At 43.6% G+C, this 27,281-nt stretch overlaps 1 protein-coding gene across 1 annotated transcript in view; it reads left to right on the top strand.

The window, feature by feature from the left end:
* GPAT3 (glycerol-3-phosphate acyltransferase 3) overlaps positions 1-27,281 on the top strand; it is a 528,602-nt gene that overhangs the window by 209,990 nt on the left and 291,331 nt on the right. The gene's annotated exons all lie outside the window — the stretch shown is intronic.

Raw genomic sequence — 27,281 nt, 5'->3', positions numbered from 1 at the left:
AAATGATGGCAAACTACTCTGAGGGCACATTTTGTCCCCGTACAATCTTTATTAGTTCGGTTAAAGTCACACATGATTATTTCAGCACTACGTTTAAGCGTTAATAAATCAAAACCTTCATTTTCTGCTTCATCAATCCCTCCTCTGATGACTACTTGTCATCACACAAATTTAGCCCACAAATTTTATTCCATTAAAATTCTGTCAGTTCCCTTTTCCTTTTAGTTCCCCTAGTTTGTGCTTTGTATTCTTCTGCCATTCTTTTCATAATTTTCTCTTCTTTTCTTCTTTTAATTCTTTCCATAATCATTATTATTCCCCTTTTTATTCCCCAAATTCCAAATACACAAATTATTACTATTAATATTCCTTCTATTATTTTCAATAATATTCCATTCCAAATTCCCCCAATCCAATGTCCCACTGAAGCAAGTCCCTTTCCAACCTTCTCCCACACTCCTGGTTCTTTCAGTTCCTTCAAATCTGCACTTTCTTTTGTTAGATTAGCAAGCATAGTTTTAATTTTCACACTATTATCGGGTATATAGGTACAACAGTGGCGCGCACCAATCATTTTGCAAACGCCTCCATCTTTTGCTAAAAGAATGTCTAAAGCAAGCCTATTTTGAAGAGTCATGGCTCTTTCCGCTGCAAGTTCAGCATCTATCAGGATTATAGCACCTGAAAACTTTGTCAGCATGTTATCCACTATAGTAGACAACTTTCTTATTTTGATGGAATTCAGCACAACTCCCAATGAAGGAATCATGGCTCCAAATATATCACCTACCACAGCAGCGCGGTTTCTCTCTTCTGGATACGATGGGATCCAGATGTCTTTTGAATCATCGATACGTCATCCAGTTGATAAACCTTTGGGAACACTATACCCAAATAACATCTCCCCCACCATCCCTTTGGAAGACGATAATAGGCATTATGCCCACAAATGTAATATACCCCTGGAATGACAGGGTCAAGTCCGTTCATCATGAATGTCCATTTGGCCTTAAAAATAAACGTATGTTTGCATTCACTCGCTCCTACAAAAATGTTGTCATAATAAGATTCTCCTCGGTATATACAAAATTTCCCTACATGCCAAGCATCTAAAGCTATTTTCCCTTGTGTCTTTATAGCAGCAAAATCATAATTATCTACTGAAGTCCTCTTATGTAGCTCTTTTTCTAATTTCGCCTTCATTTGTGCCCTTCTATCATCTGTGCGATCTAAAAAGCTTATCTCTACAGCAGAGACTGAGCAAGTAAGGTTCTCCCTATGAGCATGAGCCGTTTCAAAAGGTTGCATTGGCTCGAAAAATTCCCTCATTATTTTAGCATCCCAATCTTTAGCAATCTGGCTTAGCTGTGCTATTATAGGAACATAAGCAAAGGTAACATCATAATTCGAGTAAAAATACTGTATGTTAGTTTGACCATAAAACCTAGACATCACTATACTACATGTAATCCCGTATGTAAGAGGCATGTGGTGATAAGTCACCCCTTCCTTTACTGATGTCGGTATCTGGGTACACACATAACAATCTTTCGCATCCATAGTCTCAACATACTCTGTTAGTAAGCGATAGAAAACGTTATACGAAAGCTCTTTCTTATCGTGCAAGAGCCTCTCATCCAATGCTAGTCTTTTCAATGGTGTTAGTTCAGTGACAGTAACAGGAACAAAAGTAGAAGCCTCAATAGTCTCATTCTCACCCTTTCCATGCATTCCAAGCACTATTGCCATTATTATTATTACACATGTAACTACCAAGCCTATACACACATATTTACAATATTTCTTTCTATTATTTTGCGTAGCGTACCTAGTCATGATCTGTATAGAATCAGAGAGCTAGAAGCACCTATAAATGAAACTACTTAGCAATTCAGTTACAAAGCTGAACGAGCACAATGTTCACACCGTCTTTTTCAAAAGGCCAGTCACTTATCGGTTAGCAGCATTTGTCTCAATTCAGCAATAACTCAGTCTTTATCAGTTTAGCAAATGTCTCATCCGGTTTAGCAATGTCTCAGCTGGTTGTTTATTTTACGTTATATTGTAGCAAGCAATATCATTTACTATTCTTTCAATCAACAGAGTCTATGAAACTTTTCTTTTCTATTGGTATCTCTTCTTCTTCTTCGTTCTCGATGCTTAGAGATACAAACTCGTCAGTCCAATCGTCATTGACTGCATATGCCCATTCAGGACCAGAATACCTCCTGTTTGGTATCCTTTTCCTTTTCAATTTTGCTTCTCTTTTCGACTCTGCTTCGCTGGCACTTTCCTCCTTTGCCAAGTCTTTTTCTTCACTTGACGATTGTTCCACGACAGTCACTTCCTTTCTCTTCTCTTTCACTTTTGGCCTTCCTCCATCGTTCAAACTTTCTTTACCCTTTTCTTTTACTGGTGAGATACTTAATCTCCTTTTTGCACCGTGTCCGTTTGATCGACCTGCTGTCTTTTCTGTGGAAGCTTGGACTTTTTCGTTCTGTTCTGCCTCGTTCCCTCCTTCTGGGGAATCAGTCACGTTCTCTTTTTCTTTTTCTGTATCGTCTGCTTCTGGGAAAGCCCTCCTCTGATCAGGCTCTCCTGCTTTTTCACCTTTTTCGAGCCCTTCGTCACCGTTACTTTCGTCAGGCTCTTTATCACTTTCAGCTGCTTCAGGCTCCTTGTCACCTTCAGCTGCTTCAGGCTTTTTGCTACCCTCAGCTGCTTCAGGCTCTTTGTCACCTGCAGCTTCTTCGTCGCTGTCTGAACTTTCTCCTTGGTCTTCCCCAAGTGAGTCAGACTCTTCGCCCTCCAATAATATCTCTTTCTCTCCTGCTTCTGCTTGATCGCTTTCAGTTCGCTTCTGTTCTATCTCAGCACTCGGCACTGTTTTATCAGGCACTGGCAATTTCAGCGCTTCAACTTCCTCATCGGTGGGACACAGCACCTTCTTTGTGTGACTGGCGTGAATCCAGTTGGGAACTCCCGCACACTTCACAGCGGTAGTTGTCGTCAGGATCACTTGGAAAGGGCCTTTCCAACGGGGTTCCAGACACGATTTTCTCACGTGCTTCTTTACCACGACCCAGTCACCTGCTTTCAGTGCGTGTCCTGGACCTTGGATCGGTGGCAAGGTGGTTGCTTCCACCTGGTGAGAGAAAGAGCGAACCACGTCAGCCAGACCTTTGCAGTAGTCTAACACCATATCATCTGTAATATTCAAGAACATGTTTGCGGGAACTGCAGGAAGTCTCATAGCCCTGCCCATGAGAATTTCGTGCGGAGACAATCCAGTTTTTCTATCAGGAGTGTTTCTCATTGACATTAGCACTAAGGGCAATGCGTCAGGCCATTTCAAATTTGTCGATGCACATATTTTCGCCATTCTCGATTTCAGCGTACCATTCATCTGCTCCACCAGTCCTGATGCTTCAGGGCGATAGCTACAATGCAGCTTTTGCTCAATGTTCAGTGCTTCGCAGAGTAACTTTATCACCTCGTTGTTGAAGTGACTTCCCCTATCTGATTCTAAAGAGATCGGGAATCCGAAACGTGGTATCAACTCCCTCAACAATAGCTTGGCAACTGTAAGGCTGTCATTTCTACGTGTGGGGTATCCCTCAATCCAGTGACTAAAAATGCACACAATCACCAACACATATTTCAGACCCCCATGCACAGGCATCTCAATGAAGTCCGTCTGCATTCGACTAAAAGGACCGCTTGCCCTACCAATGTGACTCGCGTTCACGACCTTTCCCTTTCCTGGGTTCATCTGCTGGCAAGTGACACATCGATGGCAGACTGCTTCTGCAGCTTGACGAAATCTGGGGTTAAACCAATCAGTTTTGAACAATCTTATCATGGCATCTCTCCCTAGGTGAGCTTGCCCATGATAGAACCGCGCAAGCTGTGATAAGAGACTATTTGGTAAAACATATTTTCCTTCATGTGAAACCCATAACTCGTCTTGTCTCTTTATACATTGTGATTTGATCCAGGAATCTCTTTCATCCTCCCTGACATTATTCTGTAATGCTTTTAGTTCCTCTATTGTATCTACGACCTTCAAGGCAAATGCTTCAGCCGGTTCGAGTTCTGGCTCACTTATTGAGTTCCATTCATCTCTCAGTAATATACAGTTCAAGGCACAAAATCTTGCGACTTGATCTGCATATGCATTTCCCAGAGAGACATAGTCCTGACCTTTCGTGTGAGCACTGCACTTTACCACTGCAACTTCAGCTGGCACTTGAATGGCATGTAACAATTCCCTTATCCTTTCCCCGTTCTTCACTGGGGATCCTGAAGAAGTCAGGAAACCTCTCTGTGACCATAGTTGTCCAAAGTCATGCACAATCCCAAACCCGTATTGGCTATCAGTGTAAATGGTGACTTTCATCAATGCAGACAATTGACATGCTCTAGTAAGGGCTACAAGTTCTGCTACTTGTGCAGAATAGACTCCTTGAAGCCATCCCGCTTCCAAGACACCTGTTACAGTACATACAGCATATCCTGCTTTCAAAATCCCCATCCCATCTCTTAGACATGAACCATCAACAAAAAGAATTTGGTCATTTTCATCAAGCTTGGTATCCTTGATGTCCGGTCGAGGTTTTGTGCAAAATTCAGTCACCTGAAGGCAGTCATGCTCGACGTCTTCAGCGTTCTCAATTTCGGCATTTTCTCCAGGAAGCAAGGTTGCTGGATTCAACGTAGTGCACCTTTTCAGCTGCACATTCGGTGAGCCCAGAATTATCGTTTCATACCTTGTGAGTCTTGCTCCAGTCATGTGTTGCGTTCGGGAGCGGGTCAAAAGTATCTCAACTGAGTGAGGGACCATGACTGTTACTGGGTGTCCCATCACTATTCCTTCACTCTGAGTGAGGCTGATACCAACTGCTGCTACGGCGCGCAAACACTCTGGGAGTGCTGCTGCGACCGGATCCAAAGTAGCTGAAAAATACGCTACTGGTCTGTTTACGCCACCATGGGCTTGAGTCAAGACAGACAAAGAACATGCATCACGTTCATGGCAAAACAATGTGAAAGGCTTTGTGTAATCAGGCATACCTAAAGCTGGAGCCCTGCACATGCATTCCTTCAGTTCAACAAAAGCATCCATCTCATCTCCTTTCAGCTCAATTTGATCCAAAGCATCCTTCTGGGTCAGTTTCAGTAAAGGCTTCGCTAGAGTCGAGAAGTTGGGGATCCACTGGCGACAATAACCCACCATTCCCAAAAACTTCCTCACCTCCTTTCTCGTCTTAGGCGGACTCATTTGAAGTACGCTTGTAATTCTTTCCTTCATTATTCTCCGTGATCCTTTCTCTATCTGGTGACCCAAATATTTCACTTTCTTCTGACAGAACTGCAACTTGGAAGGAGACACCTTATGTCCATTCCTTCCCAAATGATTCAACAGAGCAATGGTATCGGCTGTGCAGCCACTTTCTGTCTTTGATGCGACCAGTAAGTCATCAATGTACTGTACTAGAGTTGACTCGAATGGCAATTCTAATTCCTCCAAATCTTTCTTTAGAATCTGATTGAATATTGACGGTGACTCAGAAAACCCTTGAGGAATTCGACACCAACTGTACACTCTGTCTAGGAATTTGAAACAAAAAAGGAATTGGCTGTCCTCATGAAGAGGCACAGAAAAGAATGCTTGTGACAAATCGATGACTGAGAACCATTCAGCATCGCAAGGAATTTGAAACATTATCACAGCTGGATTCGGTACAACAGGGCAGCATTTGACTATGATGTCATTTATTTTCCTCAAGTCCTGCACAAGTCGGACTTTTCCACTTGGCTTTATTAGTCCCATTATTGGTGAATTACATGGACTGCTTAGCACTTCTTTCAGTACCCCCTGCTTTACAAATTCGTCAATGAGTTGAGCAACTTTCATGAGGGTATCTTGTGGCATGTGGTATTGTGGGGTCTGGGGAAAGATTGCATTGGGCTTTACAGCTACTTTCACTGGTTCCACTCCTTTCATCAATCCCACCTCTTTCCCTGTCATGTCCCACACTTCCTTTCCGACTGTTTCCCGTAATTCAGCTGGGATGTCCTCTTCAGTTATCATCGGGAAAAGACAAATCAGAGGATACTCTTCATCGACTGTCTCCATTTCATCCCCCTCTACACTGTCCTCTTCTTCTCCATCACTGCTCGTCTGAATTGTTATTCCTTCGTTCAAACACATTATCGAGCAACCCAATTTACACAATAGGTCTCTCCCTAACAGTGCTATCGGGCTTGAGTCACATACCACAAACTGATGTACCCCTTGATAGTTACCGATGCTGACTGGTACCGGATCTGTAATTGGGTTCGTCAGATGTCTGTTTGCTACTCCCACCACGTGAACTGTCCTCCCTGAGAGTGGTAAATTTGGTACTTCACTGCTCTTAACTGTTGAACGCGTGGCTCCCGTGTCCACCAAGAATGAGACACGATGACCCATTACTCTTCCCTCTACGTACGGACCCCTTTGATCAACTTCTAAGGATGCCGCAAGCACACAATCTCCTTCCTCTTCTGAGCTTTCACTCTCCCATACGTTGTTTATTCCACTCTCACTGTGTAATGGGAACTGTTGTACTGTGCCGTTTGTACTCATTACCTGACCCGTTACCTGTGGAGGAACCACCACTTGCTGCTGACTCATTGGTGCCAAAGGTATTTGCATTTGCTGATTAGGTACCATAGGTAACTGCTGCTGCATCGGCTGCATTTGCGTCATCTGCATACGAGGCATCTGCATCTGCTGCGGCTGCATAGGTTGTAATCCCTGCAATTGATTTATGGTCTGAAAATTTGGGTTTGGACTTCTCATTTTCGGTCCCCTCATTGTCTGAAATGCATTGACATCATTGTTTTGCTGACCAACACCTACACCTGCACCTGCACCTTCCTGCACCACCATCGGGCACTCGCGTTTCCAATGACCTACGATTCCGCACACGTGACACGGCATCACCTTCTTCATTGCCTGCACACCCGTCACAACAGTGTTTAAATCCGGACCATTATTCACAAAACCTCCTCTGCCTCTGCCTCTGGCCTGTGGCTGAAACGCCATGTTTCCCTGTAACTGCGACTGCTGTTGCGGTACCTGCTGTTGGAACCCTTGCATCCCTTGCAAACCTTGCAGACCTTGCAAACCTCTCTGAGCTGCCTTAAGCTGCATCATCATCACCTTCTCTTTCAGCCTTTTCTGTTTCACTTCAATTTCGTCGCTACAGTATTTCGCATAAGTCAAGACCTCATCAATCGGTTTCGACTGCCAGCAAATCAAATGCGACTTTATCATCTGACTTATCTCTGGTCTCAGCCCTTCCACAAATCTGAACACAAAATGAAGCATATCTTTCGCCTCGATCGTTTCCGTGCCACTGTAATTCTTGAACGCCTTCAACAACCTCTCATAGTAACTATGAATCGATTCTTTAGCCTCTTGGGCAGTTCGATCAATCTTCTGCCAATCCACATTTTTCGCGGCAACCTTCGTCTTCAAATGCTCAATCACCTTATAGTACAAGCTCATCACCATAGGTGATGGTGCACCCGTCTCTCTGTCTCTCTCTGGTTCACTTGTCGGCCAACCTACAGCTCTTTTGCAATCCTCCCACAAATCTGCCGGAACCACGATCTCAAAGAGAGTGTTCAGGTCTTCCCAGAGACATTTTGCAAGCTTCACAAACCTATCAGTCTGTTGATACCATTCAATCGGCTTCTCTCTCAGTTTGGGAAAATCATCCGTAAAAGACTGAATGTCGCTTCTGTGCCATGGTACATGTACTAATTTTCCCCCTGCTGTCTCCCTCATTGGTAACATTGTTACCGTATCACTACTCTGCGGTCTTTTCTCATTGTGCTCTGTAGCACTGTCCCTCCTCTTTTCCTTCCTCTTTACCCACCTGCTTTCCCATTTGTCTAAGCACCTCCACACTTGTGCACTCTGCAACAATTCTCTAAGGTGTGCCTTCATGCCTGCTGACCTCATGTGTTCAAAATCTGTGGTCCCAAAATCCAGCCTATAGCTCCTGCCCAAGTGTTTCGTCTTGCCTATGTCAATCCCATTTCTGTCCGCTACTTCCTGCAAACTTTTATGTACCTTGTTCACTTCTTTCGTGATCTTTGGACATAGATACCTCAGCTCTTCTTCCGTGTAGGACTCTAACCTATTCACACCCATATTCCCTTCCACCAATTCTTGTGCTTCCATGTTCAGCCTCATCCTATTCAAGTAATCTTCTCCTTTCCCACTGTCTGAACTTTGTGTGGAATTTAGACTGTTGAACCACTGGGTCAGCTGTTGCGCATTTACCCCCATCAGTGTAGCATTCACATCGACTGCCATTGATGGTTGTGGCAACTTTTCAGTATTCGATGTTAAAGGTATTATCAGTGGGGGACTCGACCTCACCAGTGTAGACTGAGCACATATGGGACTAAACTCCATCAAGGATCCAGATCCACTTGGCTGAGCCGCTATCGGAGTTATCCCTGGAGTGTTCTCTATGCACCTACTCTCTGTCCCATTCTGCAGCATTGGTCCCTGTCTGCTCGTACCTAAGTTAGGCTGGCTATACAGAGGTACCGGTGGACCTACAGTAATGGGTAGTGATATCGCATCTGGATTCTGTCCATTTCCCATATTCTGAGGCATGTTCATCCCCATATTATGGGTCATCATTGCCGGCATGCCCATCTGACTCCCCGTCATCTGAGCATGTGCGTTTCCTCCCTGCATCTGCTTTTGAGGCATCAAAAACTGAGTTGATTCAGCTTGTGTCATTATTGGGTTGTGACCATTCTGTACTCCCCTTACTGTTTGTTCTAGAACCATTCCTCCACTATTGTCACTGCTGTAGTACCCTGGCATCTGCGGTTGATAATTTTCTGCTGGTTTCATTATGGGCACATCTGGATATATTCTCCTAACCTGCGGTATCTGCGGGGTGAACAGTAAACTCGGGTCCTTAGATCCCGATGGCGCTCCTGAACTCTGGGTTTCACTGTTCTGTACCAGTGCCGGAGGGGCAGAACTGGTACTTGGACCTTGTCCATTTTCCGCATAAGGTGGTGGACGGTCGTTCAGCAATTGCATTATTAACTCCTCATCTTCTAACTCCTCTTCTCTTCTCAACTTTTCCTCGTCCTCTCTATCCTTGGGACACTTCCTGTCTGTCTTACAGGTAGCTTTCTTACCTGTCTCTTCTTCTTCCTTAGTAATTGCGGGAAACAATTTTATTCCCTGCAATACATCTGACCTCCACACCTTCTGCGCATTATCCCACCTAGCATCCGCTAGTGTCTTTTCTACCTTCCTCATTCTGGTCTCAAACTTCTTCTGCTGTTGCTGTCTGGCCATTAATTCCCAGATTGCTAGAGCCTCAAACTGTGCCGGCCTTGGAGGCACCTTCATGTCGTACATCGTGAATCTCAAATTCTCTAGGATCCTTATATTGAATGTCCCATGTATCGGGAATGCTACGCTCCCATGTTTCTCTGTCAGTTTGTGCCATTGCTTTAGCCAAAGGCACGGAGCTACCCCCTTTTCCTCCATTACAATATAAGCTGGTGTGCCCTCGGGCGGCGTCTCCTCTCCTACGCTCGCTTTAATGTAAGACTCCCCCTTCATCGCGCTCCTGAATGCTTTAAAGAATTTCATTTTCTCGTCTTTTATTTCACCAAGTTTATAATCAATAGGTCACTTTAATTCCACAAAGTTTGTAATCAATAGGTGACTTTAATTCCCGGAATACTCTTCGCTTGCCTTTCCCCTTCCAAACGAGCCCCACGGACTGCGTCCAATCCGTGCGCGACCCTTCTCTGCAACCAACCTATCCCAGCGCGGCTCTTAGTGACGTCACACTCACACACACTGCGGCTGACAAAGCCTCGCGGCTAGTCTTCCTTCACTCACCTCCTCTCGTAACAACTTCTTGCATATATTGCGAGCTACCAAAAAATAAAACAGATCTGTCGGTTTACTACAGGAAGGGTAACACAATCGCTTCAGGACCTTAGGGACCTTTCACTAGCCTCGGGACTTTTCACTAGCCTCTGGCCGCTATTCCGTCTTTCTCAGTCCCCACATTCGCAAGCAAATCTGACCCGCAGACCTACTCTCAACTTGTCAATGATCTGTTCTAGTGCACTTAGAATCTTGTCAAAGCCCGAAGTCGAAGTTTCTTTCACTCCTTAACACACGTACCGACTTGTTGACCACGCCCGATCAATCTACTAAACCGCCCAGACCACAACATGGATCAACATACTCCGGAGTCTCTTGACCTCGCAGGGCCCGTCTCAACTACAACAACCACGTGGGCCTTTTTATGCACAAAGCGCCACACACACATGAAGTTCGACGACTTCCCTACTCTCACACTCGGAGCCGCACCTCCGATATCTCTATGAAGTTCGACGACTTCTCTACTTCTACACTCGGAGTCGCACCTCCGCTATCCTCAAAAAGAAAAAAATCCTCGCAACCTTTTCACACACCCTGCGGCAATAAGCTGTGCAAGCGCAAAACCCTAACTTCACTCATACCATCACTAGTACCGCCAACGCCGAATCCACACCTCCATTCTCTCCATTCGCAAGCTCCGAGATCCCGGGAAAGTCGCGGTGGACCTAGCCCATCATCATTCTGTCAATCAGTTTTATCCAAGAAAAATCTAATCCAACTTCTCGAGTGGGGTCTCAAAATGCGTAACCGTTAATTCAACACCATGTACTTTAAGAGTACAGGGTCCCAAAAGACGAAACCGTCCTCTGCTACCATCTACTGATAGAGCGGTCCGTACTAATAATTTACCTGTATTCGGACGCTCTTTAGGCCGATGAATCTTTTGACTAAGTGGGAACTCTCTGTACTCTTAATCAATCAATTTCATTAAATCAATAATCAATAACGAACATAAGCAATACCTTGATCGACATAACACTTAACAATTAATCCAGAATACATTTCGGCGAACCCTGACCTTTCAGCCAGGAATAACCACACCAGTTTATTTGCAAAGTTAGTGAATTTTATTTCCCTATATTAACAAAGCTAGCACAATATAAATGTGTCTCAACACCAAATGATAAACGTAAATGAACATTAATAGCTGTCCATAGCGTCGAAACAGGTGCAATCTATGAAGCATTTGAATCACAAGGCATTCGATAATAGCAATGCAAATCACTAATACGATAATCTGTAATGAACTAATTGCATACATTTAGTCAGCATAACAAGATCTCAAATTGCATCGTGCGACATATGGAATCCTCATCTAACCTCAAATTAGCATCAGCATGTGGGACTTCATGCAAAAACAATTTAGCAACATTAATTTAGAAAACTCCTAGCTAGGGCCCTTATCAAAATCAGCAGTTGGTTACCTAAAAGAAACACAATGCAATTTTACAATTTTCCTTTCATATTTACCAATTACGATCAGCATACAAGGAAGTCTTCGTCTCACAGGTACCGTTCTTCGGTCATCATGGGTACCGTTTCGATCGGCACGGGACTGGGCAAAGGGGCAGGGGTGAACGGGATGATTGCCTCACAGCGGCAAGGTAAAACTACTACTTCATGCAAAGGGACAAATCAAAGTTAAAGTCTCTAGGGCAAGAATCATTAAAGTCTCTTTCTCTCGACTAGAGAAAGCATCAAAGTCTCTCAAAATGGCGTCGCAGCAAAGTGGGCCATAATAGCTACGAAGTCAAAATGGCGGGATGTCCGATGATAGAGAGCTCGTAATGGCCCCTTTCTTCTCGTGCACCTGGTTTTTATAGACAACAGTTCGAATCCAGTAGGGTCTCCATTGGAGGGTTCATAGGTTAGCTTCAAATTGACCAATCAAAAACGACAGTTCTCAAGCTTTTACTTAAGCATACATTATCCTTGGAGATGGGTACGCAAATCGCAACATTGTCTCCCAATTAGCTCACTTTCAGAGCCTCCATTGTCCGCACCTGCAAGTCGACCTTGAACTAAAGAGAAAATATGCCAGGCTGGCACGAAACTTTAAGATAAGCATGTGAACAGTTTCTGTGGAAAAGTACAGCTTCAAGCAGAAATACACGTTTAATAGCACAGTGGAAAAATACGAACATCTAAACCGTGAGACCAGGCCACTAGGCCAAAGCCTCCGCTAAAGTAATGCTAAGCTAAGGCATTTCAAACAAGCAAATCATAGCACACGTTTATGATTATGTCGGATTAGTGCAATTCTAATACACCACGTTATATAAAGCACGCGTATAAATGATGGCAAACTACTCTGAGGGCACATTTTGTCCCCGTACAATCTTTATTTGTTCGGTTAAAGTCACACATGATTATTTCAGCACTACGTTTAAGCGTTAATAAATCAAAACCTTCATTTTCTGCTTCATCACTCCCCTATCTCTGCGTTGCCCGTGCTTGTCCCACCTGCTGTTGAACCTGAAAAACTATGTGGCTGAACAATGTGAACAAACCAGAAACACCCCTCACCCACCCTCAGCCAAATATGGCTTACCCATACGACCATGAATGCCCATCTGATGCATGTGTCAGGAAGAGCACATCTCCTAGACAGTCAGGGACCAATATACAAACTCAACTAAGAAGCTACCCAGCTGGCCAGCTATGAATGCATGGATTTCAAGAATCCTGTCTCTCTTGCTCCATCATGGTCCCTAAGGATAAACTCCTCACATAAAAAAATGAGTATCACTCAAACCACCATTCAACTCCCCCCCCCCCCCCCCACTCATCAAACAGAAGCTCAGTCTGGCAGTCTAAGCTCATTTGTATACCCCCATTCTCATACCAGGCAAACCATGAACATTCGGCATGCAGTCAGTCACCCCCATAGAGATTCATCATTAGCACTAATGTTTAACGCTTGCCGCCACCCACCCCTGGAGTGGCAATAGTGTCAGGTAACATGCTCACTGTGGAGCTCGGAGTCCAAGAGCCTTCACCATCTGAAGACATCCGTGTGTCAGAACCATTTCTCTCCCCTGGCAGGTCCATGGAATTCAGGTGCATAATGAGATCTTCCCCAATCATCACTCTCTGTGTCCCCCAGGGAAATTACATTTGGATTTGCATATCAAGCTGCTTGGAGCGGGGGTGGCCTGAGTGGGGACGCGTTCCCCAGGATATTTGGGCACTACTAGCAGACTGGGGTGCCACAGCACCGTCCCTGATTTCCAGCCATTCCCATACCTCTCCGGCCTGTCAAAGCAGTATGCTTTATCTTGAAAGATGACTTTCAGCCGTGCTGGATACAGGAGCATGTGCCGCAGCTGGAAAATCCTCAACTTTTGCTTAACGGCGAGGGAGGATTTGTGCTGCTTCATGTAGTCTGAGTAAATGGCAAGTTTGCTTGTGTCAAAGTGGGGAATTTCTTGCCTCTGTGCCGCTTTTCAGAGTATTTTAGTGATGATGGCCCTGGGGCAACCTCTGTTCTTGGGGCCAGGACTGTATGCTGTCTTGGGGAAACCCAAGGCCTGTATATTACTGCGATGGGTGCGGCCCTCCGCATTTTCTACATGGCGGTTGCCATCATTTGAGCCATTTGGCATTTTAGAACCGTTACTTCACCCTGCAAAACCTCAATATTTGTTTCAGTGTTAATGACTTTATCTGCTACCTTCTGCAGATCTGCATGAAAAAGATTACCGTAATTTGAGACAGTTTTAATCTGGCATTCGTGAGCGGTATGGGACCCTTGTATGGCTGCCAACAGCTCTGCCTTACTCCGTTGAGATTCTGCTGCCAGGGTATTCCCGGTTTCTGACACACTCGTCTGTCGGGTTAACCGTTGAGTAGGTTGTTGCGCCGTATGTTACTGTGTGATTGTGTTAGAGGCGTCAGATCAGTCTATTTTTGCCCATGTTGCTGTGGATGCTAGGAGGAGCAGACCCTGCTCTCAGTATGTCAGGATAGTCCCGTACCCTTGGTGGTAGTCACAGTGGCCCGAGTTTCTAAAGTTGCGCCCCTCCAAGCGCCAGCATGTCCAGGCCACTTCCTCGGGGGCTTGCCTCAGACCTATGTTGAGGACTGTGGTAAAGTACAATGCTGCAAGAGCTCTGGACGCTTCCACTGGGGGGCCCGTAATGTGTTGCTGTGGAGAGGCCCATCTATCTGTCAGTAAAACTCCCAGCAGCCTCCCTAGAGAACTGGCACTGGCCTCTCCCCATCAAGCACCACCGCCTGTTTGGCAGCAGGGGGCCCCCGGGGCAGAAAGTCTCCAATTATGGGTGGGTGCCAAAGACTCAAGGAGTAGAGTGCCCAGGCTATATGTGTTGTTGGTATGCTGGGCACCTTTGATGCAACAGTGAGTACAGGGGGTCTAGCAGTGTAGGCTCAAGACACAGTAGTTCCAACATCCTGTTTTACTCCCCCAGTACAATGAAGAATCTGGGTGCTATATATTCAAGCTGCACTTAGCCCCTGCATTAGTGTCCCTGCACGGCATTTTGTACGTTCAGCAGCACCTCAGGAAACTAAAGTCACTGGTTGGGTGAAGCGCCGCAGCCACTGGAGTCTGGAGAGAACCAGTAAGCGTGTCCCTTGTGCCAGGTCTCATGTGGTTAAGTGAAGGGAAATAGCAGTGGCAGTCTCAATGTAATATGATGAAAGCTACATTGTATGCCCGAGGGGGCCTTTCCCCACCAGAGTCGTCACTCACCCTCTACAGGAACACTGCAGTTAGGAGCACTTTGTCGCTGTCAGCCCCCCAAGCCTCCGACGGAGTCTGCCAGGAAATCTGACCTCGCCCCGCTCGCCACTCATAGGGTCTCTGCCGTCAGGCTACTCTCTGTGCGCGCTTCAGCTCCCCAGCTCCCCAGCTCCCCGGACTCAAATGATCTGGGAGCCAGCACCTCAGCTGTGTGTCTCAGTCAGTGCGAAGTGCAGGAATATATAGGATTAGAGAGGATTTTGCTGCTAGGCTGGCCGGGAGCTCATGTCCTGTCGACCACGTTTTAAAGCCATGCGTTTGGAGATGAAGTGTACTTGAATAGGGACCATGCAGACTTTACAGTTAAGCTCTGAAAACAGTAAGCTTTAACCATAAACTAAAAGACCGGTACATTTAGGACACGAAACTGCCTCATGTAATGACTATGGCAGTTTATTGTTTGTGTTGAAAATCCATTCAACACATTCTAGCATAATTAATGCTTATAAAGCAAATATTTAAAAGCAGTAGTAATTTTAGTTCCCTGAAGTTGACTTTTGGTTTCCATGTTGTCTCCTTAAGCTAACCTCTTTGGTTCAATCCTCATCACACTGCATAGAATAGAATGCTATAATTGTGAATAATTTGCTAAGCGTTTTTCTTGTGGAGGAAGAAAGACGGGGTGGGAAAGTTTTGAAATTTGTGCTTTACTGCAATCATCTAGTGGAAATAAACGTTTGTCTTTGCTAATACTTGGAAGGAAGCTTGATCTCCTATTGTACTCAGAGCTGTCGCTGCTGCAATCATTGCAGGAACCAGTCCAAAGTTCACAAGTTGCTTCAAGGCTGATTTTAGATAACGTGTGTGTGAGACTTCAAAGTCTTTATTATGTAATGCATTGTAAGGACTGACAGATTAATCATAAACAAAGGGTTGCTGCTTCCATAATTCAAGGTTTTCCCTGATAATACGATCTTTGACTTGACTTGTGGACACTAATTTTTTTGCCCGGCCCATGTTATCCTTGCCAGGTAAGTATCTACAATTATCCGAGGCGTCAGATACATTTGTTAAGTTCTACAACTCTACAACAACTACGAACATGGCATTAAAGATCTTCCAACATAGAATTCTAATTAAAACTGGAACCAGGACACCTCATAATGGATCCAGTTTGTTGTTTTCCCTCCGTATTGCTCACTGGAATCAATTTGGCAAAACTGTCCTGCATCTTTTTAGGATAGGTCTCTGATATAAGACTTCTCTCAAATTAAAGTTGACACTTGCTAAGATATGCAGCTTAGAAGTATCAGGACGTATACGAGGCAATAGCTTTGTGATACTTGGAAGCGGCAGGGTCTAAGACTTAAAATTTATTGTCAGTCTCTCTAAAGTAACAGCACAGTGCTTTGTGGGTTTCCCTCTGCAGGGACATCCCTTTGGTACATGCAGGTTTCTTCTCTCCACAGAACCATACCTAGATCTTGGTTTGTCCGTGTTATCATGGGGAAGCTGTGTAGGTACATTCTCTACTAGAATCACAACTGCACATCAGCAGGGAATTTTGCCTGTGCTGAAGGAGCTACAGAAGCAGATTCCTTGGTCCAGTGGTTAGTTCCTTTAGTTACTGTCTTGCAGCTTTTCTTTATATACTTTTCCATCATGGCTTTCTGCTTTGTACTAATGTCCCAGGTCTTCTAAGCTTTTGAAGTATTGATCTAATTTATCAGTGCACGTAGGTGTGTCTTGGATAGTGCTTTAGATCGACAGTACTATGGCATAGCCTTAGTGTGGCCCTGCTATCCTAATTTGCACTTTGAGTTCCGCTTAACATGGTGCTCTGAGCTTGTCTAAACATCTTTCTTTTTATGTGAGAGTTTGGTTCGAGTAGGTAGTTGATAGTGCTTGAGTTATTTGGCCACCTTATTCTATAATCTCTGATTGATTTGGGAAAGCCAGCACTTGTGTACCTCGGCCTCCACACTTTTATGTTATCCAAGTTGGACACTATCGTGGTTTGCACTAATGAACTAGCTGCAGTGCAGGACTTACTGGAATGACAGCAGCAGTGGGTTCCATGCCTAAACTCATATGTTCTTCCACCCACCCAATAAAAAAAAACTATTGTATATTCATTGTCCGTGTGGATGACTGTGAGAGAAGCGATGTAGCGCGCTTGATGCCATGCTTAACTTGGATTTAGCAATAACTTTGTCTTAAGTCAGACTTCTAAAATAGTAGTGTTTTTTTTTCTCTGTTGAGGAAGCCCATGCCTTGGTGAAGATGTTGCCTGATTGTATATAACATGTCATTAAACACACTCTAAATCAGAAGATGACCAACCCTGGAGACATTACCACATTTGTTAACAAGGCATTATTTTTAATTCATATAAGAAGACATGACCACCGTTTGGTGATACACAGCCATAGCTTTTTTATTACATCACCCTTAAGCCTCTGTAGTAACAGGTGAAACAATTGACAATTTTAACTTGCTCCCAATACCTTTGGTACACACTTTGCATTGTGAGGCGTAAGACATGGTAGGCATTAGAACCATTTGAAAGTGATAACAAATCTTGCAGACTTTGACTCCTTTTCCAACATTGCTGTCAAAATATATAATCATGCACATTATTTTATTTCTTTACAATGTATCATATCAGAAACTCACCAGACTGATGCCAAGTAACCTGTGAGAGCCACCCATGATAAATACATTTCACAGGCCTCCCAGCAAATGAAGACACCATGATGTGTGCAACCCCGGGTTGAGTTCATAACAAAGGCTACCAGCCGAGCCCCTTCACCTCAAGCCTGCTGGTTACCCACATCATAGTTAGTTTATACCAATTTTAATTCTGCAACAGGTGCCATAAACTCATCCATAATCTTTGGTTTTACCACATTTTGGGAAAACTAAAAATCATCTGCTATGAGGAATCTGGGAGATGGGTAGATGGGAAATTGCCGCTTCGTATAGGCGCAGACAAGAGTGCTCAATGGGGGTCATCTGTGCTTATAAATCAGTCCCGCCCTGCAAAAGGCCCTCACCCCTGGGTGTGCCCAGGAGGTCCAGAACACTCCTCCATCCGTTTGAAGTCTCCTTACCACTGACTATCAGCAGTTGATCTGATACGGCAAATCACCGCAAGGGAGGGGCCAGGAACCCTGCAGGGGAAACTTCTCAACCTGTCTTCTGGATGCACCAACCAATATGGGCCAGTGTGTTCAAACCCCCGGTGCGGCTAAGGCCCTCACCTCTCTAATCACGGGTACAGGCTATGAAATCCTAGCTCATTCCGTGCTTTGGGTTGGTAGCAGGGCGGGATGGACTGACCTTTCGGTTGCTCTGGTACTTTTCTTGTAGGGTTTAGGCTATGCCCCATTCTAATTGAAGGCTCCTCCAGCATTTTTGCCAAGATTGATTTTGGTTTCAAGTCTGGCTGTCGTTGGCAGCTGCTTTTTGCTTCCTCGCAGATGGACATATTGACATTTTCTACCTTAATTTTCGCTCTTCCCTTTCAAGTAGAATTTGCAGAGTGAAACTGCAACAGATATTATCGGTACAGCTGGAAAAGGGCTTTAGGTTCCATATTTGGTAAGGGTTTGTTTTCACTGTGACTGTACTGGCTGTTTCCTACGCTTTGATTCCAAAGTGCAGTTTTCCTATGTCAGTCTCGGCAGTATGCACTGGTGCCCTTAAAATTTTCCTCAGTTCCTCCTTTCACCAATGTGAGGCTGCCCTACCTCACAGCGCTCAAATTTCCTTGTTTAGGGCCTGATAACTCAGCCAGTCCATATTTCTTTCTTTCGTTATGAGATTTGTGGTCTATTTGTTCCCATTATAAAATAGAGACTTTAAGAATACAAATCAAAAGCTGTGACTAGAAAAGCTACTCGCATGTCAACCTGAGAAACAGGAGAACCTATGGAGTTTAGTGCATGGCTGCTCGCTCAACACCAAAACAAGATGTCTAGTAATTGGCAGATTGCATGCCAGCCAATTAGGCAACTCCTGACAAATTGATTTCAGTTCGAGCTATTTCAGTAGTCACTAGTACCTTGGTTGACAGCACAACATCCCCATGGTATTGCGCTGCTTCACCCTAGGACTGCAGCAGTGCGTTGATATTTTGGGGTACCTTGCGCCTTGTCTTATGTGCGCCATGTAATTGTAATTGTAATCGTATTTATATATCGCTTACTACCCCTGACGAGGCGTCGAAGCGCTTTTCGATGAGTAGCACGCTACTCCGGTACCCAACAAGAATTAGTGATGGATTAGTATAATTTAATAAGGAGTACAGTTTTAGTATTATTATGAGTTAATTTGAGTTGCGGATATGAGAGTTTGTTAGTTAGATTGACTGGAGTAATGGAGTGGTGGAGGAGGAAAGAAATCCAGAAGTGTTAATTGGGAGTTTATCCTTCATTTACTCAATCCAAAGGCTTGAGATGAATGAAAGGGGAGCGGAGGGGAAAGAGGATGTGGAAGGGTTAGGGAGAGCATAGTAGCAGGGTGAGATGAATGCAGGGAAATTTAGTAGGGTTGTGTGGGAGGTCACAGAGGTAGAGTGAGGTTTGGTGAGTTAGATGTGGAGGTGGAGGGAAGAGCTTAGGCAGAGATATTTAGGAGATGAAAGTGGTCGAAGGGATTTGGGATGAGTCCGAGTGAGAATGGAAGATAGTTTGATAGAGACATGACATAAGAGTGATGAGTAGATAAGTGTGATAAAAAGAAAGCAGAAATTCATAGATATCTAGTATAACAACCCAAAAAAACCAGGAGCCATGCAATGATCCACAAACATGCCAGGCACAGAAACAACATATACACATACATACACATATATATATATATATATTTATACACACACACACATGAATACACACACATATGCACATACAATACATAATTAGAATCATGGGTAAAAATACTTAGTCAGACAGGTTTAAAAGAGTGTGTGTGTATTTTATTGTTATTGGTTTAGTTTCTGTAAAATGAGCATCGTGGCCTACCCAACCAGAGTATTTTCTACGAGTATGTCAGTAAGCGTTACCTAGCATGTTTTATACGCCTCGTTTAATTTGTACACTAAGGGTACGTGATGTGCCACGGGGTAAATGTCTCCAGCAACCTTCTGTGCCTTTGGCAATGTGATTGTTACTAGTGCGTCTTTGTGGAGATGTCCTTGTGCTTCTGAGCATCAACAACGCACCACCGGAATCGGCGGTAAACGCATTGGGGTCGTTTTGGAAAGCTGTCCATCATTCTGGTAAATTTGGGAATTCCTTTACCTACTTCGAGGGTGGACGGGGCGTGGCTCAGCGGGCGGAGCTTACAGGTGCTTTATAAAGGGAGAACCTTCTACTCTGTGTCTCCAGCAGAGGTAGATAGAACCCGCGCGTCTCAGTCAGATACAGATTACGCTCCAGTACATCATCAGTTCACCTCCAGGATGGATTCTAGATCTTTTTCTGCTATGGGATCTCTGAGCGCACAGCCACACATTAAGAGCGGAGTGTGTAGAGCAGTGGTCTCCAAACGTTTTAATGCCCCACCCCCAGATGTAAAATAAAAATCATTGCCCCCATTATTTTATAAAGATGGCAATGTTTAAATAAGTCTAGACCTATTTAAACATTTCAGTCAAGTACTGTTACCTTTTTAAAAATGCAATAACATGCTTCTGCTTAAAGCAAAGGCCTGTGATCTGTATAATGTGGCTTTTGACCAGAGTCTGGCGCCCTTTCCAGAAGCTGAGCTTCAACTGCGGCACCTGCTACGATTATATTTGTAAGTGCTTCCTTTGAGGTTTAGTTTCTGTAAAATGAGCATCGTGGTCTACCCAACCGGAGTATTTTCTACGAGTATGTCAGTAAGCGTAACCTAGCATGTTTTATACGCCCGTTTATATTGTACACTAAGGGTACGTGATGGGCCACGGGGTAAAACGTCTCCAGCAACCTTGTGTGCCTTTGGCAATGTGATTGTTACTAGTGCGTCTTTGTGGAGATGTCCTTGTGCTTCTGCGCATCAACAACGCACCACCTGAATCGGCGGTAAACGCAGTGGGGTCGTTTTGGAAAGCTGTCCATCATCGTGGTAAAAGGCGGGAATTCCTTTACCTGCTTCGAGGGTGGACGGGGCGTGGCTCAGCGGGCGGAGCTTACAGGTGCTTTATAAAGGGAGAACCTTCTACTCTGTGTCTCCAGCAGAGGAAGATAGAACCCGCGCGTCACAGTCAGATACAGATTACGCTCCAGTACATCATCAGTTCACCTCCAGGATGGATTCTAGATCTTTTTCTGCTATGGGATCTCTGAGCGCACAGCCTTGCTTTAGTTTCCAAAGAAACTATAAATAAATAGAAATATACATGTAATCTGAAAAAAATAATTATCCACATAGGCATATGCAGTTCATAGTTGTTTGAAAAAGGTGGTTATGAAGGAAAGAGCCAACTCTTGAGTAGTTTCCTGAAAACAAGAAAGTTATCTGTGGCTCTTATAGTTGGGGGTCATGAATTCCATAGTTTGGCTGCTTGGACGGAGAAGGATGTACCACCTACAGTCTTTTTCTTGTATGGTGGTGTTCTAAGGCGGGGTGCCAGTCTTGAGCGGAGGGTTCTTTGTTGGATGTATTTGGCAATTTTCTTTCTGATGAAAAGCGGCCCTGTTCCATGTATAGCTTTGTGGGTGATACAAAGCAGCTTGAAAGTGCATCTTCTGGCAAAGGGTAACCAGTGTAGTGCTCTTAAGGCAGGGGAGATGTGGGCTTGCGGCTTTATATGTAATAGTAGCCTGGCTGCGGAATTCTGGATATGTTGTAGTTTTTTCATAACAGATAGAGATGATCCATGGTAGAGGCTATTGGCATAATCCAGTTTGGATAATACAAGTGAGATAGTAGCTTGCACCTTGTGTGGAAATCCGAGGTGAGGGAAAATGCGTCGTAAAGTCTTTAAGGTGATGAAGCTTGTGCGTGCTAATTTGTCTACTTGGGCATTCATAGTTAGTTTGGAATCCATGGTGATTCCTAGGTTTTTCACTTCCTTGGATAATTGAGGAGGTGGTCCGAGATCGTCAGGCCAGACGCACAGAGGGTCATAATGTTTCCAGTCTCCACATATGAGTATTTCAGTTTTGGAGGTATTTAGTTTTGAGATGGCTCCAGGTCATCCACTGATCAACGGCTCTGAGGCAACTGAAGATTTGAGAGTTTTCAATGTTTTTGGGGTCTTCTAATTGAAGTAGTAATTGTGTGTCATCTGCATAGTTGTAGCATGTGAGATGGAAATCATTGATCAGTTCTGGTAAAGATATCATGTAGATGTTAAAAAGCAAAGGTGAGATGATTGACCCTTGGGGGACCCCTGTTTTTGTGAGGTAGGGTTCGGATGAGAAGGGGGGTGAGTGGATTAGCCAACTAATGGGAGACCCAGCCCTAATCACCAGTCACAGCCCTATTTCCTGACCCCCAATCACAGCCCCAGCCCTAGAACCAACAGCCAATCAGAATCCCAGCCCTATCCACCAATCATAGCCCTAGAACCAACAGCCAATCAGAATCCTAGCCCTATCCACCAATCATAAATGCATCCCTGGAGCTAGCAACCAATGAAACACCATCTTCCAAAAACCAATCACAACAGTATATGCAACAACCACGAGGAACCTATATAAGGAGCAAGTTAACTAAAAGTCCAGTCCCTGGGGCCTGGGGGGAGGCTACTGCTGCTCTATTCAGTATCTCCTTGGATACAGACAGGCTGAATCCACACTTCCAAGCTAGCAGAGTCTACTTTTCAGGTAAGGGGGAGATTGTTTAAGAGACAAACACTGCAATAGTTCTGGGCGCACACTCTAAAATCGGGCTTTTTTAAGGCAAAAAATACAGGGGGGCAGACAGCTTTTAAGCACAATTTAAATCACACAAACAGATTAAAAACAGTCTCCTAAAACCACACTCTGAAAGATCTATGTAGTCTTTTTACTAAGAATAGGGGTGAAAAAAGGGGGGCAGAGGGGGGGGGAAAAGGGGGGGGGGGGAGCCACAAACTAGCAAGGGAATTCACACAGTCACAGCAAAAACGATTTTGAAACAAACACCACTTTAAAAGAGGCTAGGCTGCCTGAAAACACAGAGAGTCCACAGTAAAACAAACACTTTTTGAACAATTAATACTATTTGACTAGAAAATATCTTTGGGCTCCTTACCTAGGTCTCTTTGCAATCCTTGAACACTGGGCTGTATCAGGACACAGGAGAGATGCACAGAGGAACACAAAATGGAGGTGCCTGTCTTTGGCCTTCCCTCCACAAACTTAAGGAGCCAGAGCAGGTGGGGGGGCGGGTCTCAGGTGCAGCAGAGACTCAGGGAGCCAATCAGCTACGTCCAGTCCCTGGGGCCTGGGGGGAGGCTACTGCTGCTCTATTCAGTATCTCCTTGGATACAGACAGGCTGAATCCACACTTCCAAGCTAGCAGAGTCTACTTTTCAGGTAAGGGGGAGATTGTTTAAGAGACAAACACTGCAATAGTTCTGGGCGCACACTCTAAAATCGGGCTTTTTTAAGGCAAAAAATACAGGGGGGCAGACAGCTTTTAAGCACAATTTAAATCACACAAACAGATTAAAAACAGTCTCCTAAAACCACACTCTGAAAGATCTATGTAGTCTTTTTACTAAGAATAGGGGTGAAAAAAGGGGGGCAGAGGGGGGGAAAAAAGGGGGTGGTGGAGCCACAAACTAGCAAGGGAATTCACGATATACGATGTACGATACAATAAAGCTGCGTTTTCCTGACTGATCATACAGTTATTAATAAAGGAGGAACTGGTGCAGTATTACTTCTTCGTATTTTGGAAATATCATATTTGCACATTACATTATGAATGAAAGCACTAGGTCTTATCCGGAAGGGTTCCTACCCTGTGCAAAGAGTTGCAGTCGTTCACAAAATGTCAGGCCGCCTTATATTTCACTTTCCATCCTTGGATGCCATATGTTTTTAGATTCTGCTTGGTTAATTTGCAGCTTTTTCTTCTGTCCCGAAGTTTGCACCAAGCAGTGTTTGAAGCTCTTACTCAGGCCCTAACCTTTCAATGACTGATTTTTCTTGGAAAAGGTGAAGTGTTATGAGTTCAGTGCACATCCCACGTCTCACAATGAGTGAACTTTTACTTAATTGTAGATCATAAGTATGGCTCCCGGTTTTATTATTGACATTTTTGAGCTTTTAGGTTTTATTTATTCATATTTATTTTTTGCCTATATTGTTAGCATGTATTTATTTATTTTGTGTTTCACTAGCAAATGAAGCTGTGCCTTGTATAGATCCACACTTTTTTAAACAATAAATGCAAATGTTTTAACTCTCTCTCCTGTCAATCTACATAGGTATTACCCTGAAAGTCTTGCATTAAAGCATGGCAAGTAACCAAACATATGACAATTTTTCTGTTTTTATTTAGTACATACAGGAAAATCATTGTTTTCTGTATGTATTTATCTTTAAAAATCGGTAAAAATGAAACCTGGGACCATTAATCATACATGCCTTCGGAGCTTGCACTGACGTGGTATCCTTGATAACAGTAATCAGTTCTTCCATGCTGTTATGGCTTAGATTTTTCTGCATAAGCTAACTGGGTCTTTTCGACAGCATCACTCAATCAGCATTTTATTGGTCCTTGAGCAGTTTTGAAAGGACACAATAAGAAAAGTGAGAGAAAATGTAATGCTTGATTAATCTCAGGTACTGTTAATTATTCTGGAACGCATTTCAGTCCATTGTTTTTCCTCATTGTGCCACTACAGATAAGGAGTGATCACTTGGCCATCAGATTTGACACCTCAGTAAAAAGGACATTTCTGTCTGAAGTGCAGCTTGAGTTCATTAGCACAATGAGGTACATGACTCATACCGTAGCACACCCATCACTCATTGTACGACCAGCTGAAAGAAGCAAATATTGATTGATCAAAGCTATTGATGCTTGAATGTATTATATTGGGTACTAGCAGTTACCCTAGAACTCATTCCAGTCCATATTTTTGCTTAGTGTACCTCAATGAGGCTTACATATCAGTCTGGCACTTTATCACCTAAGGCTTCAGGTATTCGTTTTCAAAGGGGAAATGACCTAGCAATGTGGACTGGTCTGAACCTTAGGGTGACACTTGCATTCATTGCCATGTAGTTAGATCTTCTGTGGAATTAGAGAATCAAGATAAAAATTAATGACAAGCAGCGCACGGAGAGTAGTTATCAGAGGTTAAGATTACTTCAATCATTTCTATCCATTTTTTTGCTGTCCAAGTGAGCCTTGCTAGGTAGGAGATGCTTACTCAAACTGTCACTGAGCTTGTGCCAGACGAAGGCATGGAGAAACAGAGGATTAAGAAAAGACATGTCTATAGACATAGAGGGTATGGGGAAATAAGAAAGAAAAGAAATTGAGCAGTTGAGTGGATGGTGAACTAATACATTTTCTGTTAAAAGCATCAAGAGATCTTGTTGGCAAACAAGATCTCTACAGATATTCCTATTGTTTAATCGGAGTGAGTGAGGTGATACTGACTAAAAAGCAACTTAGAGGATGAGTTGTCTGAGGTTGCGGTTTATGGAATGGTTTAGGCTACATATGTGGAGATATTTCTCTTGAAATTTTTAGGCATGTAAAACATTGTGGTGCCAAAATTTATGCAGACACGCATTTGTTTTGAAAATGGGAAGTTGAAAGTTGAGGAAAACATGAGTTTATGTGCCAAAAAAAGAAAAAATGTTTTTGAACGATTTAGTATATATTTAGAAAAGGCAAGCTGATGTTTGGGGAGAAACGGAATGCATTTCCAAAAGTATTTAAAGCTGGTATTTTAGTGATATTCCATGCTGGATTGGGAACAGCTAAATCTCATTCTGTTTTTGTATCTGAACGCATACGCTGGGTGGCTTTGATTTCATCCACACTAACTATTTCTGGTAGTAATATGACAGCATCATTACCACTATTGACTGAGGCCTAAGACTGTAAAAGTGTTGGAACCTTAAGTATATGTCTGCTCTCTGAACCAGTAATATCTCTTGAACTCGAGTTAGTAGTTCTAGTGTCTAAGTCTGTAATAAAAGCAGGACTTGACTTTGAAATTTGTATACGGTTTCATTGTTCATCCTGTAACATCCGCATAGACTCTCAGTCCTGTACAATGACAGCATAGACTCTCAGTCCTGTACAATGACAGCTTAAAATAAGATGGAAAGTAAAAGGTGTCCGAAAGTTGAAATAGGAGAAACTACTCTCCTGATTTCTGTACATGGCCAATATACACATGGGGCCCGAAACAATTAGTTGCTGCAATAAGACATCTATGTATGTTATTGTTCCATGCCTTTACGTATTTCTAGATACAGGCACACTTATGAAAATTATTTGTGTCCATAGCTCAGGGATGAGCTGGGTATCAACATAGGCCACCCACCATCATACTGTCTTCCAGCTGCATGGGCACACTCCGTCCTGCAACTGTTCAGCATGTACTATTGCTTCAAGAAGAGACTAGTGGTACAATGGTGCTGTACTAGAATCTACATTTTGAGAAGTAGTAGGTGGTCATGTTAAAAAGCATATAAATATACTGTTTGAACTTCCTATAAGGCCTTTGACTTTTAGCTGATTTGCTTTTAGAAATTGCATTAAAAAGAACTGTTAGTCACAATTTCTTGGGAGTGAACTCCCTAACACGCTCATAGGGAGGAGCAGGCTTGTCCGGGTTACCATGAAAGTATTGGAATATGTAATGAGTGTCCTTTTAAAAACCGTTTGTAAAGTCTGACTTTCAACCAGTTTATTAAAAAATTAGATGGCAACCTGGGTGGAGCGTCGCAGAGGACTGCCCATTTTCTGTGCTTGCATTATAAGTATATAAATCTTGCTCCTGTACTTGGTGACAGTTGTATTGTTAATCCTTTATCATTCTTTGTCACAGGTTGTCGTTCTGGGTAAGTTAGTGCCCTGTTTGCACACAGGGTTTGAGATTGGTTTAACAGAATAGCTTACTGGTCTCAGAGTGCTTCATTTTGTTGAAGAATTTTATTGAGATTTACAGTATTGCTGCACTCACATCCTCTGACTCACTACTAGCCGTGGGTGCGGTAGGCTATTTTCGAGATTTCTAATTTTGTAAAATATGGAATTTGTTACTTAAGGTTTCTTTGGTCTTGGCTCCACAGAGAGTTAAGATCAAGTTTGGCTTAGGCAGAGAATATACCCCATCTCAGCTTCAGGTGTATCAGTCCGGCAACTTACGTAACATTTTAAGGAAAATTTACAAAATCTTTCAGAGTGGTGGGCTCTGTTACTTTGTGATGTGAAAAAGCCTTTCATTGTAGGATCCAGACAGCCACCCCGTTGCACGTCCTGTTTAGAGAGCTTACTGTTTTACTTTTTTCTGATCTATGAATCATCCAAGTGCTTTGTACCAATTATTTCTTGTTTTAATCTGAGACGGCCTACCTCTAGATCACTTTCTGTAAATGTTATTTTATTTTGAGGTGGAGTGATAGGGTATTC

Source organism: Pleurodeles waltl, chromosome 1_2 (genome assembly GCF_031143425.1).
Source record: "Pleurodeles waltl isolate 20211129_DDA chromosome 1_2, aPleWal1.hap1.20221129, whole genome shotgun sequence".
Lineage (NCBI taxonomy): Eukaryota > Metazoa > Chordata > Amphibia > Caudata > Salamandridae > Pleurodeles > Pleurodeles waltl.
This window is presented reverse-complemented; position numbering and strand designations above follow the sequence as displayed.